Raw genomic sequence first — 12,169 nt, 5'->3', positions numbered from 1 at the left:
TATAGCCAGGATAGAGAACCACTGCACGACAAGCATTGCTTTCCATGATATTGTCATGTTTGCCTAAGACAAGGAACAAAGCCTAGTCCTGAGTGTGTGCTCGCTGGAAAGGTTTGGAAACTTCCCACATGTAGAGAGCTATTTATGGGGCTATGAGTACCATGAGTTCCAGACTGAAGTAACAGCCCAGACATATTTGTGAGGAAAATGGAGAGAGTGCTGCCCTACTCAGACCTTTTGCTAAGAACTTCTGGATTGTCTTCAGCTAAGGCAATATGAGGGGAAGGGGTTTAGAACAAGGAGAACTCTCTACCCAAGCTCATATTCCATATGTCTACCCTGTCCCCCTCCCAGTCTAGGCTCCTCTTTTCTTAATCTCCTTCTTCCAAGGGTCTCTCACAAGATTTTCTTTTGGATGTCCGGTGAGGCTCAAAGTTCTGTAAACCTCTCATATGTTCTTTCTAGTGTTGAATACTCGGTTTGAGATCAGCATTTTCCCTTAGTTAATTTTCCATTAGTTCACCTGCTGTTATAGTTTTACATGTTTAAATGTCTCCTAGACTAAACTGCAATCTTCTTGAAGGTCAGAGCCTTTGTGTCTGGTAATTACTGCTTACTCCACAATCAGAATGAGGCTTGGCTTGGTGCATTAAATTATCTTTATTCATTTCTATTATCTTCAAATGTTGAGGCTTTTGCATTTTAAACAGCTTTGCCTTTACAAGTTTCAACAAACACATTTAAAGAAATATTGAGAAATAACATACATTAATTCAAAGGATGTACAGAAAATGTGTGGGGGGGGTTGGCATTTAGTAGGAAGTGTGGCCATAATTTCAATTTTGCTATAGATTTTAAGCAGTTAAAATGAGCTTGTTAATATCAACCTATTCCTGGCACGCTATGATCACTGTTGACACAAATCAGTTTGATGTGTTCTAGAAAATCACATTTTCTAAAAGACATAGACCTCTGAGATATTTTAGCCTTTTGGCTTATTGCTGCATACTACTTTTATAATACCTAAAGTTCTGGCAACAAATAGAGCCTTACAGAGAAAGCAAAATAGTTCAGGATGTTTTACTACACCATGGGATACAGAAAGGGAAAAACAAGGCCATGCTTTGGAAGGAATAAAGCAAGTACAGGGTACCAGAAGCCTCAGGAAACAGGATCTGATGCCTTCAGTCAGTCACAGAGGATGAAGAGGGAAGGTCACAGTGCACAGTAAACAAACCGTCTTGCAATCGGCTATAGAGCAAGCCTGGAGTCAATTTCATGCCTGAAGATGTGGAAATTGTCCTTGTGGAAAAATCTGCCTGAGAAGAGTCTATGTCTGACAGGCAAAAGTGGAAGAAGAAAAACCTAACTGGGTTTATGAGCAATTTAGTAAACAAAGCAAAGGAGGGGGAGAGAGAGGCAGAAGTACTTTTCATAACTAAATGATCTTTTGGGAGAGTTTTATGATTTTCCTTTTGAGAAAATGTCACAATTTCAGTGGAATGCAATCAATTTCTAAAGCTTATTCACTCTCCTTTGATTCTGGCTGCCATACTTATCAAAGGTAGTTGGCTAAAGATTATTTTTCACCTATGCTTGTCAGTTTATTTGCTAAAAGATCCAGAAATAGTTATAAATGTAAAATCATTTTAATGTATAACATCAGTATGAGATACCAATAAACTCAATTTTCTTTTAGAAGGCATATAAAAGGCAAACTTCACGTATCTGTAATAGCATATTCATCATTTTGTTCTATTAGTTTAAAGCATTAAATATTTTTTAAATTCAAGGAGACATAGTTAAATGAATAAATTCATTCTCTGTGAATTATTTATTCATTAGATTTCTGGTAGCCAATGGAACATTGGGATTTAATGTTTGTTCATATTCTAAAAGTGAAATAATGTAAGCTTTACACATAATTTCAATACATTCACAAATAAAACAATAGTGTGTATCAAACTGGCTGGTAAACTGAGCTAAAGAGTTTTAAAGACTGTACAAGCCAATTTAAAAAGGAATTCAGAGATATAAATCACTACAGCTAATGTCCTGGTTCCAATTAGTGAATGAAAAACATTGTAGAAAATCTACAGACTCCTATTATAGAGAATGCCCTGAAACAGCAATTGTTCCACACTTTATTATCAAACAATAAAACGTTGTCTTTTCAGCCATATAAAATTTAAATATTTTAAACAAAGTAGAATACCACCCATCTCTTAAACAGCTATTACAGCTGTTTTCCCCCGAATAAGGAGTCTATTGTTTTATAAACCAGATATGTCTGGAGCTATCAACATGGCTGACAAGAACCAGATAGTGAACAGCTCATCTATAATCCTAGCAAGACAGTTTATTGATGATTCAGTAGTCCCTCAATTCCTTGATTTGAAAAACTGGGTATTTTTTTTTTCTTTCAGTTGATAGATATGTCTGCCTCCAGACTCAGAATCTGCCTAAGGCTCCTAAGTTAAAACATAAGTGCACATACTTTATCAGTTAGGGAAAGCATGTTTAAAGTTTCAGACCATTGGCTCTCTGATGGTAGCAACTTCCTTAATTTCTGTTTTAGATTAGTCTTTTAAAAACCGAGGAGATAGAGTTTGTATAAATTATGCAATAGCTTTCTTCTTTCTCTGAAATTCTGTAGCACTACCAGAAAACCTCATTCCACAAAAACAGTCGCTAAAATTATTTTGATCAAAAATCAGACAGAGATCTATTGCTCTCGAATTGAGATGCTTCATGAATCAACTGAGCACTAACGTTGGGACTCAAGTGGAGTGTGTATACTTTTGAATTGTTAACATCAAGAATAAAATCAAAAGCTGTCTGAAAAGATGAAGGGAAAAGGTGTTTGTATTCACTTGTTATACTTAATGATTAAGAGAATTAAGCTTTATTATAGATATTAAGCTGAATCCACAATTTGATCAACACAACCAATGGTGTGTTTTGTTGAGGTTATGACCATATACGAATTATTGACAAGTCATTCCATGGATTGTAATCACTCTCCATTATTGGAATGTCACTGCTTCAGCTGTTTGCAGGATTCAGCAGTAGTGACCCAGACTGCAAAGTTGCTAGCATGATATGTGCTCTCTGAATCAGCTCTTTACAGTTGGGTTATCATTACAATTATTCCTAATAACTCAAACACGTGAAATATAAGACAACAAAATTTTTCATCTAGATTTGAACAAAAGTTAAACTAACCTTTTTTGTGTGTAAAGATCGCAAATATAGTTTATCTGCTTACCATGTTTTCCAGTTTAGAAAAAATCTGCATAAATAGCGTACTGACCCCAAAGAAAATAATTATCTAGAGCCATAAGTCTCACAACAAGAATTTTACCAACCAAATTTTGCAAACCTCATTAATATATGAGGACCTTGGGCTGTTTATTTACGTAGGGCTGCCATTCACCAATCACTGAAAAAAATAAAGGGAAAATTCAAACACTAGGCACACTCATTGCAAAAATGGTAGAAACTGTGAGGTTGTTTCTGATATTTAAAATAATTTCGTGGGGCACCTGGGTAGTTCAGTGGGTAAAGCATCTGACTCTTGGTTTTGAGTCAGGTCACGATCTCACGGTTTGTGGGTTCGAGCCCCCATCAGGCTCTGTGCTGACAGCTCTGCTTAGAATTCTTTCTCCCTCGCTCTCTGCCATTCCCAGCTTGCTCTCTCTCTCTCTCTCTCTCTCTATTTCTCAAAAAATGAATTAATAAACAAAAAATTTTTAAAAATTAAAATTGAATCTCTTGGCGTTTATGGAATCAGTTTTTAAATTTATTTTTTTTTAACATTCATTTTTGAGAGTGAGAGAGACAGAGCATGAGCAGGGGAGGGGCAGAGAGAGAGGGAGACACAGAATCGGAAGCAGGCTCCAGGCTCCGAGCTGTCTGCACAGAGCCGATGCAGGGTTCGAACTCACGGGCTGCGAGATCATGACCTGAGCCAAAGTCGGACGCTCAACCGACTAAGCCACCCAGGCGCCCCATGAAATCAGTTTTTATAACTTACATTTATAGATGTTTTTAAATATTTTATAAAAAGATATGTTATTTTGTATTATATATTATATACAACTCTATATAAAATAACTTTTATATGTACATATGATATATGTACTGTATATTATATTTATAACCTTTATTTACATTCTATAAAATCAGCTCTTAAACATTGCTTTTCTCATCGCATCCACTCATGCAAAATTCCATTCTTTTCCTAGAATATTTAGTTCATTATGTATGGCTTGCTTTTATGTACCTGTAAGTGCTTTTTTGATGTAAATTCTAAAGTATTGTCTAAGCTATACCTTAATTTTTTAACTCTTCTCATAGAAGAAAACAATATTTGAGGTGAATAATTTTTTGCTTCATTAAATATCAATAATGAAGACAGAGGCATCAAAAATAACTTCAAACTTTTAAAAGGATAGCATAGCAGTATATGCATGTAAAAACAAAAGCAAACATCATAAAAATTAAACTTGGAAAAATCTGAGGAAATCTACAAGTATATGTCAACAAAAGAAATTAACATCATAATTGAATTATGGACTATATTTAAGTAGCATATATCTATATATTATATATCCCATGCAACCACATCTAGGGATCTAACTTTATGTCTAGTACTTTATAGTTTTTCATATTTTTATGAAGTAATTTATACAAATTAATTATAAGCAGTGATTCCCCTGACACTTCATACTACAGCCTTATTCTTTACAGGTGAACACCGTTAGCTCTTTCTTCTGGAAAATAATATTCTTCTAGCACTGGTTCTCCATCCATCATTGCAGTCACTGACTATCTTTTGCCATGAGAGAAAATTTATCTTGTTTTTGCCAGACCTCTAGCTCCCCTCCTCCCATATTGGGGATATATGTGTTTTTTTTCTCATGATTTAGTTCCTTTTTTTTTTAAGTCCCTTTATATCTGTAAGTGATACATTACCTTCTTATTTCATGCTCTCTCAAGTACAGATGGTCGCTTTGATGATCCACTTTGTAAAATATGGATACAATCTCCCCCATCCTATTCCCTGAAAGCTCTTTTCATAATTGTCTATAAATACTGTTTCTTAAAAATCCAGGAGTGACTAATCCCGTTTCACTTTTGCTGCTGCTTTTCTTTCCTTGAAATTTTTAATTATTTCTGTGTATGTACTGTTTATAATAAATCTATCCTTTCCTTCTTTTATTAACCTCTCAGTCTAATCGTGTTATTTTATTTTTTCAGGGATCTTACCAGAGCTCTGTGTTCGGCTTTGATCTAGATTAGTACTCTGTACGCTGCCCTTCTTTCCTGTTTCCTGGATTCCATGTCTTTTCTTTTCCTTTGTTTTTATTTACGTATTCATTCATTCATTCATTCATTCATTTTGAATTTTGTATTTCTGAAAGGTAGTTGGAGTTGGGGCCAGAGATTTTGAACTTCCTGGTGACACTGATATGTTTAGTTGGGAAAACACATTTTGAGTAGCATCATCCTAGACTAGTGCTGTCCAAATGCAAGCCAAAGTGAGCATTTAAAATTTTCTGGTAGCCATATATAAAAAGTAAAAAAGGAGCACCTGGTTGCCTCAGTCAGTTGAGCGTCCGACTTGGTCTCAGGTCATGATCTCAGAGTGAGTGGGTTCTAGCCTGCTTCAGATTCTGTGTCCGCACTCTGTCTGTCCCTCCCCTGCTTACACTCTCTCTCTCTTAAAAATAAATAAACATTAAAAACATTTTTTAATAGTAAAAGATGGGGCGCCTGTGTAACTCAGTTAAGTGTCTGACTCTTGCCTCTCGGTTTGGGCTCAGGTCATGATCTCATGGTACCCTGAGTTCAAGCCCCGCCTTGGACTCTGCACTAACAGTGTGGAGCCTGTTTGGGATTCTCTCTCTCTCTCTCTCTCTCTCTCTCTCTCTCTCTCTCTCTGTCTCTCTCCCTCTTTCTCTGTCCCTCCCCTGCTCATACTGTCTCTCTCTAAAATAAATAAATAGACTTAAGAAAATTAAAAAGTAAAAGAATCAGGTGAATTAATTTCAACAATGCATTTCACATAACCCACACAAGTAGCAGCATTTAAGCATGCAATCAATATTCTAAAAGTATTTGAAAGATATTTTCATTCTTTCTTATGCTTATTCTTTGGAATCTGGTACATATTTTATATATTACAGCATGTCTCAGCTTAGACTAGCCACATTTCCAAAGCTCAGTAGCCACACGTGGCAAGGTGCCACTGCATTGGATACATAGCCTAAGGGACCCTCTTGCATATGTGCACCAGGACATGTGCACAAAAGTGCTGAAAATAACAAAACAATGCTATTGACTGCCAAATGCCTATTGACAGGAAAAAATGAATAAATTGTCGTAAGTAAATTATATTATTATACAGGATTGAAACTACAACTTCATAAAACAAGGATGAATGTTAGAAACATACTTTGGGTAAAAAAGGTAAAAAACAAGGTTGCGGAAAACTGCACATTTTATGGTACTGAAAGCTCAAAGACAGAAAAAAGAAAAACAATATATTCTTTTGCGATATATAAATGTATGATAAAACTAAACACACACACAGACACACAGACACAGACACACACACACGCACACACACACACACAAAACTGTGGTAAAAGAGTGATGACACCAAAGCTTGTGACTGTGGTTCCTTGGCCAGCTTCTGGGGAGGGGGCTGGGGTAGTGGTGGCTGAGGAACGAGACAGAAGAGACATTGTTGGCTGCAAGTTACGAGAGTACGCCAATTATTGAACTGGGGGATGTACCCAAAGGTATTGTATTTTATATATTTATATTTCAAATCTTTTAACTTGCCATCTTCCTCTAGCAAAATAGAGCCTGAGACAAGGGCTGGCATGCAGCTAGTTTATTTGGGGGAAGGGATTCCAGGAAGCAGAACTGGGACTTTGGGAGGAAGTGAACAGAGAAGAAGGGAAAGCCAGTTGAGTTATTGAGGACAACTGAGACTCAAACCTTCTAGTACCTTTGGTGGAACCAAAAGAATATACCTCAGAACTGCAGAGAGCCATTCATCACTGGCTTCTGATGTCTTTGGTCAAGGGTAGCCCCATGGAGCATTAACTGTCTACTTCCAGGCTGGGCAGGAATGCCAGGTCAGTTCCCCCAGGCCTCCCATGGAGTGGCTTTGGGGAAGCCTCAGCTTCCAGGTGAGAGACGGCCACTCAGTCGAGGCAAGATGGTTGTGGCAGGTATGGCGGGAGAAATGAAAAGGCCCGGAGGATGTGAGTCAGGGGACCAGAGTTGTCCAGTATACTTACCTGTACATATATTCTTGTGTGTGCATCACACACACTTTAAAAGATAATAAAAAGATTACACAAATTTTTCTTTTCCCCAGGTGAAATCATTTCTTGGAAACTTAATACTTAATGGGGGACCAACTTGTCCCTAACACAGCATAAAGGCCTTCTGTGACATAGCCTTGGCTACTTCTCTTAACCCCACTTTCTAACATTCTCTCTGTTCTTTATAGCAACCTATAAGGCGGTCAGTGTCGCCTATTATGGCTCCTGGAACTCACCCACTCCTGGAACTCACGTCACCGTCCCTCTGCCTAGGGCGCTCTCCCCATGGCCCACCTCTCACTCCATAGAGGTTTCTGCTCATCCGTCAGGTTATATAAGAGAAGTTATATACATGAGAAGCCTTTCTTTATCACCTTTACCTTCACGTGAACAGCCCTCACTCAGCCTGCCCGTGTGTCACTCTCTATACTCTTGGGCTGCTTTCTTTCCGTGACATTTATCACTGCTTGGCATTCCACTGTATAATTACCTTTGCTGTCTGTGTCTCCTCGCAGAGTGACAGCTTCATGAGGGGCAGGGATACTGCCTATTCAGCTCACACCTGTACCTCAAGGATGTAGAGTAGTGCCTAACATCTACTAGTTGTTCAGTGAACATTTACTGAATGCTCTCTTATTTGTTAAAATTGAAACAATCATACCGCTGGCTAGTTCATTTAATTTCAAATTCATGTAGACTGAGGGACTTCACTCATTTAGTTTTACAAAATTTGCAACTTTCTATCTGAATTACATTTGACTAAATCAATCTAAATCTAACAAAAGCTTCAACTCTTTTTAAGAACTCAAATTGAGGGGTGCTTGGCTGGCTCAGTCGACTGAGCATCAGACTCTTGATTTTGGCTCAGGTCATGATCCCGGAGTCATGAGATCCAGCCCCCACATCGGGCTCTGTTCTCAGTGTGGAGCCTGCTTAGGATTCCCTCTCTCCTTCTGTCCCTCCCCGACTCACGTGTTCTCTCCCTCTCCCTCTAAAATAAATTTTAAAAATCTTTAAGAACTCAAGTTGAGAACCACTGTTTGGAATACATGACCTCTTTGTAAATGGATGCGCCTTTTATAGAAACTAAGCTGGTGTTTAAGTTTTGATGAAACCTGAAATTGGACAAATTCACATGGCTTCAGGCCTAGCTGAGCATTTTGCATGGTAATTGCAAGCATTGTGTGAAGTGGTCATTCATTAGCACTTCCTGATAATACTTGGCCTCCCGGGAAGGATACTGAGTATGCAGAACTCCAGCTGAGTGGTCGCGGGATTACTGAGGTGGCATAGTCTGTGTCTCTGTGAATCACAACTGTGGGCTGGAGAAATGTGCTTCACGGTTTAAATAAATGGAGAATAATAACTAATGTTAGTACATCTTAGTTAATCTAGTCCTAGGTCATTGTGAAAATATTTTAGGTTTCACTAAGTGGTTTGGGTACAGTTTGGAACTGTTTTTCCCCTAAAAATAGTACCTTTATTTATTTTTTTTAATTTTTTTTTAACGTTTTATTTATTTTTGAGACAGAGACAGAGCATGAACGGGGGAGGGGCAGAGAGAGAGGGAGACACAGAATCGGAAGCAGGAAGCAGGCTCCAGGCTCCAGGCTCTGAGCCATCAGCCCAGAGCCCGACGCGGGGCTCGAACTCACGGACCGCGAGATCGTGACCTGAGCTGAAGTTGGCCGCTTAACCGACTGAGCCACCCAGGCGCCCCTAAAAATAGTACCTTTAAAACCTACTCCAGTGCTTTCCACATAGAAAATACCATGTATTTGTGTATATTTGGTATGTAATCCACATGATCTTATCACAGGGCATAGTGGAATCACAGTGGTGGTCAGCGGGGAGGAGCGACATAAATAACAATGATGATTTTTCCACCAGAAAGTTGTAACTCTGAAAACAGAGGACTAGAGACACTTTAGTGTTGGCCCCTCAGGTACCTTTTCACGTCCCCTTTTGGCTGAGTTAATGTCCAAGAGTCTCCTGTTTGACCTGGGCTACAAATCATGAGTCTCTAAGGAGAAAGGACAGTGACATTCAGGGGTGGCAAAACTCTACCTGAATGACATCTCATTCATGAGTATAGTGCCTGATAAGTGTCTGTTGACTGAGTTAATTAAATATCCAGAAGCAGTGATCAGTTAGGTACTAAAAGCAAGAAAAGATACAAATTTAGCTTTTGTAATTCAAAAAAAACTTGCTTGAAAATACCCTTTTAAACAAATGTACTGATGAGGAGCACCTGGGTAGCTTAATCAGGTAAGCCTCTGACTCCTGCTCAGGTCTTGATCTCACAGTTCAAGGGTTCAAGCCCTACATTGGGCTCTGTGCTGACAGCTCAGAGCCTGGAGCCTGCTTCGGATTCTGTGTCTCCCCCTCTCCGTGCCCCTCCCCTGTTCACGCTCTGTCAATCTCTCTCTCAAAAATAAACATTACAAAATATATATATACTGAAGGTTGTGGAATCTTTTTTTTTTTTCTTTTTTAACGTTTTATTTATTTTTGAGACAGAGACAGAGCATGAACGGGGGAGGGGCAGAGAGAGAGGGAGACACAGAATCGGAAGCAGGCTCCAGGCTCTGAGCCATCAGCCCAGAGCCCGACGCGGGGCCCGAACTCACGGACCGCGAGATCGTGACCTGAGCTGAAGTCGGACGCTTAACCGACTGAGCCACCCAGGCACCCCGGTTGTGGAATCTTTTATTTTTTAGTTCTCTTTTTATTTCAAAGTTTTTATTTCAATTGTAATTAGTTAACATATTGTGTAGTATTAGTATCAGGAGTAGAACTTAATGATCCATCACTTACATATAGCACCCAGTGCTCATCGCAAGTGCCCTCCTTAATGCCCATCACCCATTTGGCCCATTCCCCTCGAGGAACCCTTAGCCTGTTTTTGGTCTGTTTTCTCTAGTTAAGGGTCTGTTTTATGGTTTGCCTCTCTCTTTTACCCATAGTCTTAGAGCAACATCATCATTATTTGGATTCAGAGTAAACAATGAAAAGACAATACAAAAAATGAAACACCAAAATTTTTGTACTACAGAATATTTTGTTTCTTTGAAGCACTACGTATGACTGTGTGTGGTGTACCTTTGTGTGCATGTGCAGTGCAAAGACTTTAGTAAATTGAGCAATATGACACAAAAACATAAAGAGCTGGAATCCTGAAAAGTACATTGAAGTCAATAGTTTCCTTACCACTGTAATCCATAGGATGGGCTTTTTTGTTTTTGTGTTCTTTCTTTTTCATCGCTGAAGGTTTAATTAATCAATACATAAGTGACACTCGAAAGGGGGCCTATTTAAAAGGGCACTTACTTTTTCATGGGGCCTTGCCAATAACTGGAACATCTGTATCTAGCTGGATAAGAGAAAAAAATACTGCGGTCTTTTTACGGTTTAGTGCAATGTTTCATCAAAGACTACAATATAGAACTTAAGAGAAATAGTAATATCTCAGGCTTTAAGCATTTTTAGCTTGTGCTGCAATACAGAGTTGTGCTCTGTAGATACACACGCCTCATTTTCTCCGCTGCTTCGTGCCAAGTATTTTGGCTGCACCATCTTCAAATATCAATTTGGAAAAACATGTCTGTCAGCAGCTCATTTTCCCATCAATTTAAGCTACTAAACTATAAAATTGTTGCAAACTGCAGATGGCTTCAAAGATTGTGTTGACTGTATAGAAAATATGCTGGATGCTTTCTAAATGTATAGCAAAATAAGAAGCTTTTTTCTAAGCCAAGACATTATATCTTTTTCAGCGAAAGCCAAGAAAATATTTAGATTATCATTCAAATGCTCTCCATCAGTCTTTTAGAAAAAAATATGCTTTCCAATAAAAAAGAAGTTCAAGAAAAGATCTCCATGGAAGAACAAAATGTTAGGGTACTTTCAAGTCTGAGAGCTACCTTCCCACTATATGATCCAAGATAGAGTCCACAGACAGACAACAATAGCTTTGGAAACCACATTTCCAACAGTGGTGGCAGTGATTTAAAAATTACTCTATTGGGGGCACTGGGTGGCTCTGTTGGTTGAGCATCTGACTCATGATTTTAGTTCAAGTCATGATCTCAGGGTCATGGGGTGGAGCCCCACATTAGTCTGCATGCTGAGCTTGGAGACTGCTTAAGATTCTCTCTTTCTCCTTTTCTTTCTTTCTTTCTTTCTTTCTTTCTTTCTTTCTTTCTTTCTTTCTTTCTTTCTCGCCCTCTCTCTCTCTCTCTCTGTCTCTCCCCCCCATTGCCCCTCTCGCCTGTTTGTGTTCTCTCTCTAAAATAATAATAAAAAATGTAAAAAAAAATTACTTTATAGGCTCATTTACCAAATACATAAAAGAAGTTTCAAAGCAATAAGAGGGCAAATCCTTATTTGTATAAGTATCAAAAAAGAAGCCAGTGTAATTATATAGTAAACCAAGTTACAACCAGTGCAACATCTATTAAATGCACTTTACAGGCTTTCAGAATATTTACTACTATGCCTTAAAAGACTGCAAAAGTGAACTTTTAAAAATTCTATTTTATTGCCTTCAGAGACTTGTTCTGTAGACTGGGGCTGATCTTCAATGTTGTGCATTATAATAAATAGCATGTATAGTGGGAAATACTGTATTTAAATAATGGATTCCTTAAGAAGGTAAATTTTAAAAATGTGTTAAAGACAACCTACGTCAAGTTCTATATGTTCCATGTGACTGATAAGAGGGGGAAAGGACCTTGTGTGCCTTTAAAGATGCTGAAGATTGCCAAAAATGAACTCTACAAAAGCTTATTCGGAAGTTAACTTATGGGTCAGAGGAGAGACTTCAG

Source organism: Panthera tigris, chromosome B2, assembly GCF_018350195.1.
Source record: "Panthera tigris isolate Pti1 chromosome B2, P.tigris_Pti1_mat1.1, whole genome shotgun sequence".
NCBI classification, from domain to species: Eukaryota; Metazoa; Chordata; class Mammalia; order Carnivora; family Felidae; genus Panthera; species Panthera tigris.
Note: the sequence above shows the minus strand (reverse complement) of the source record.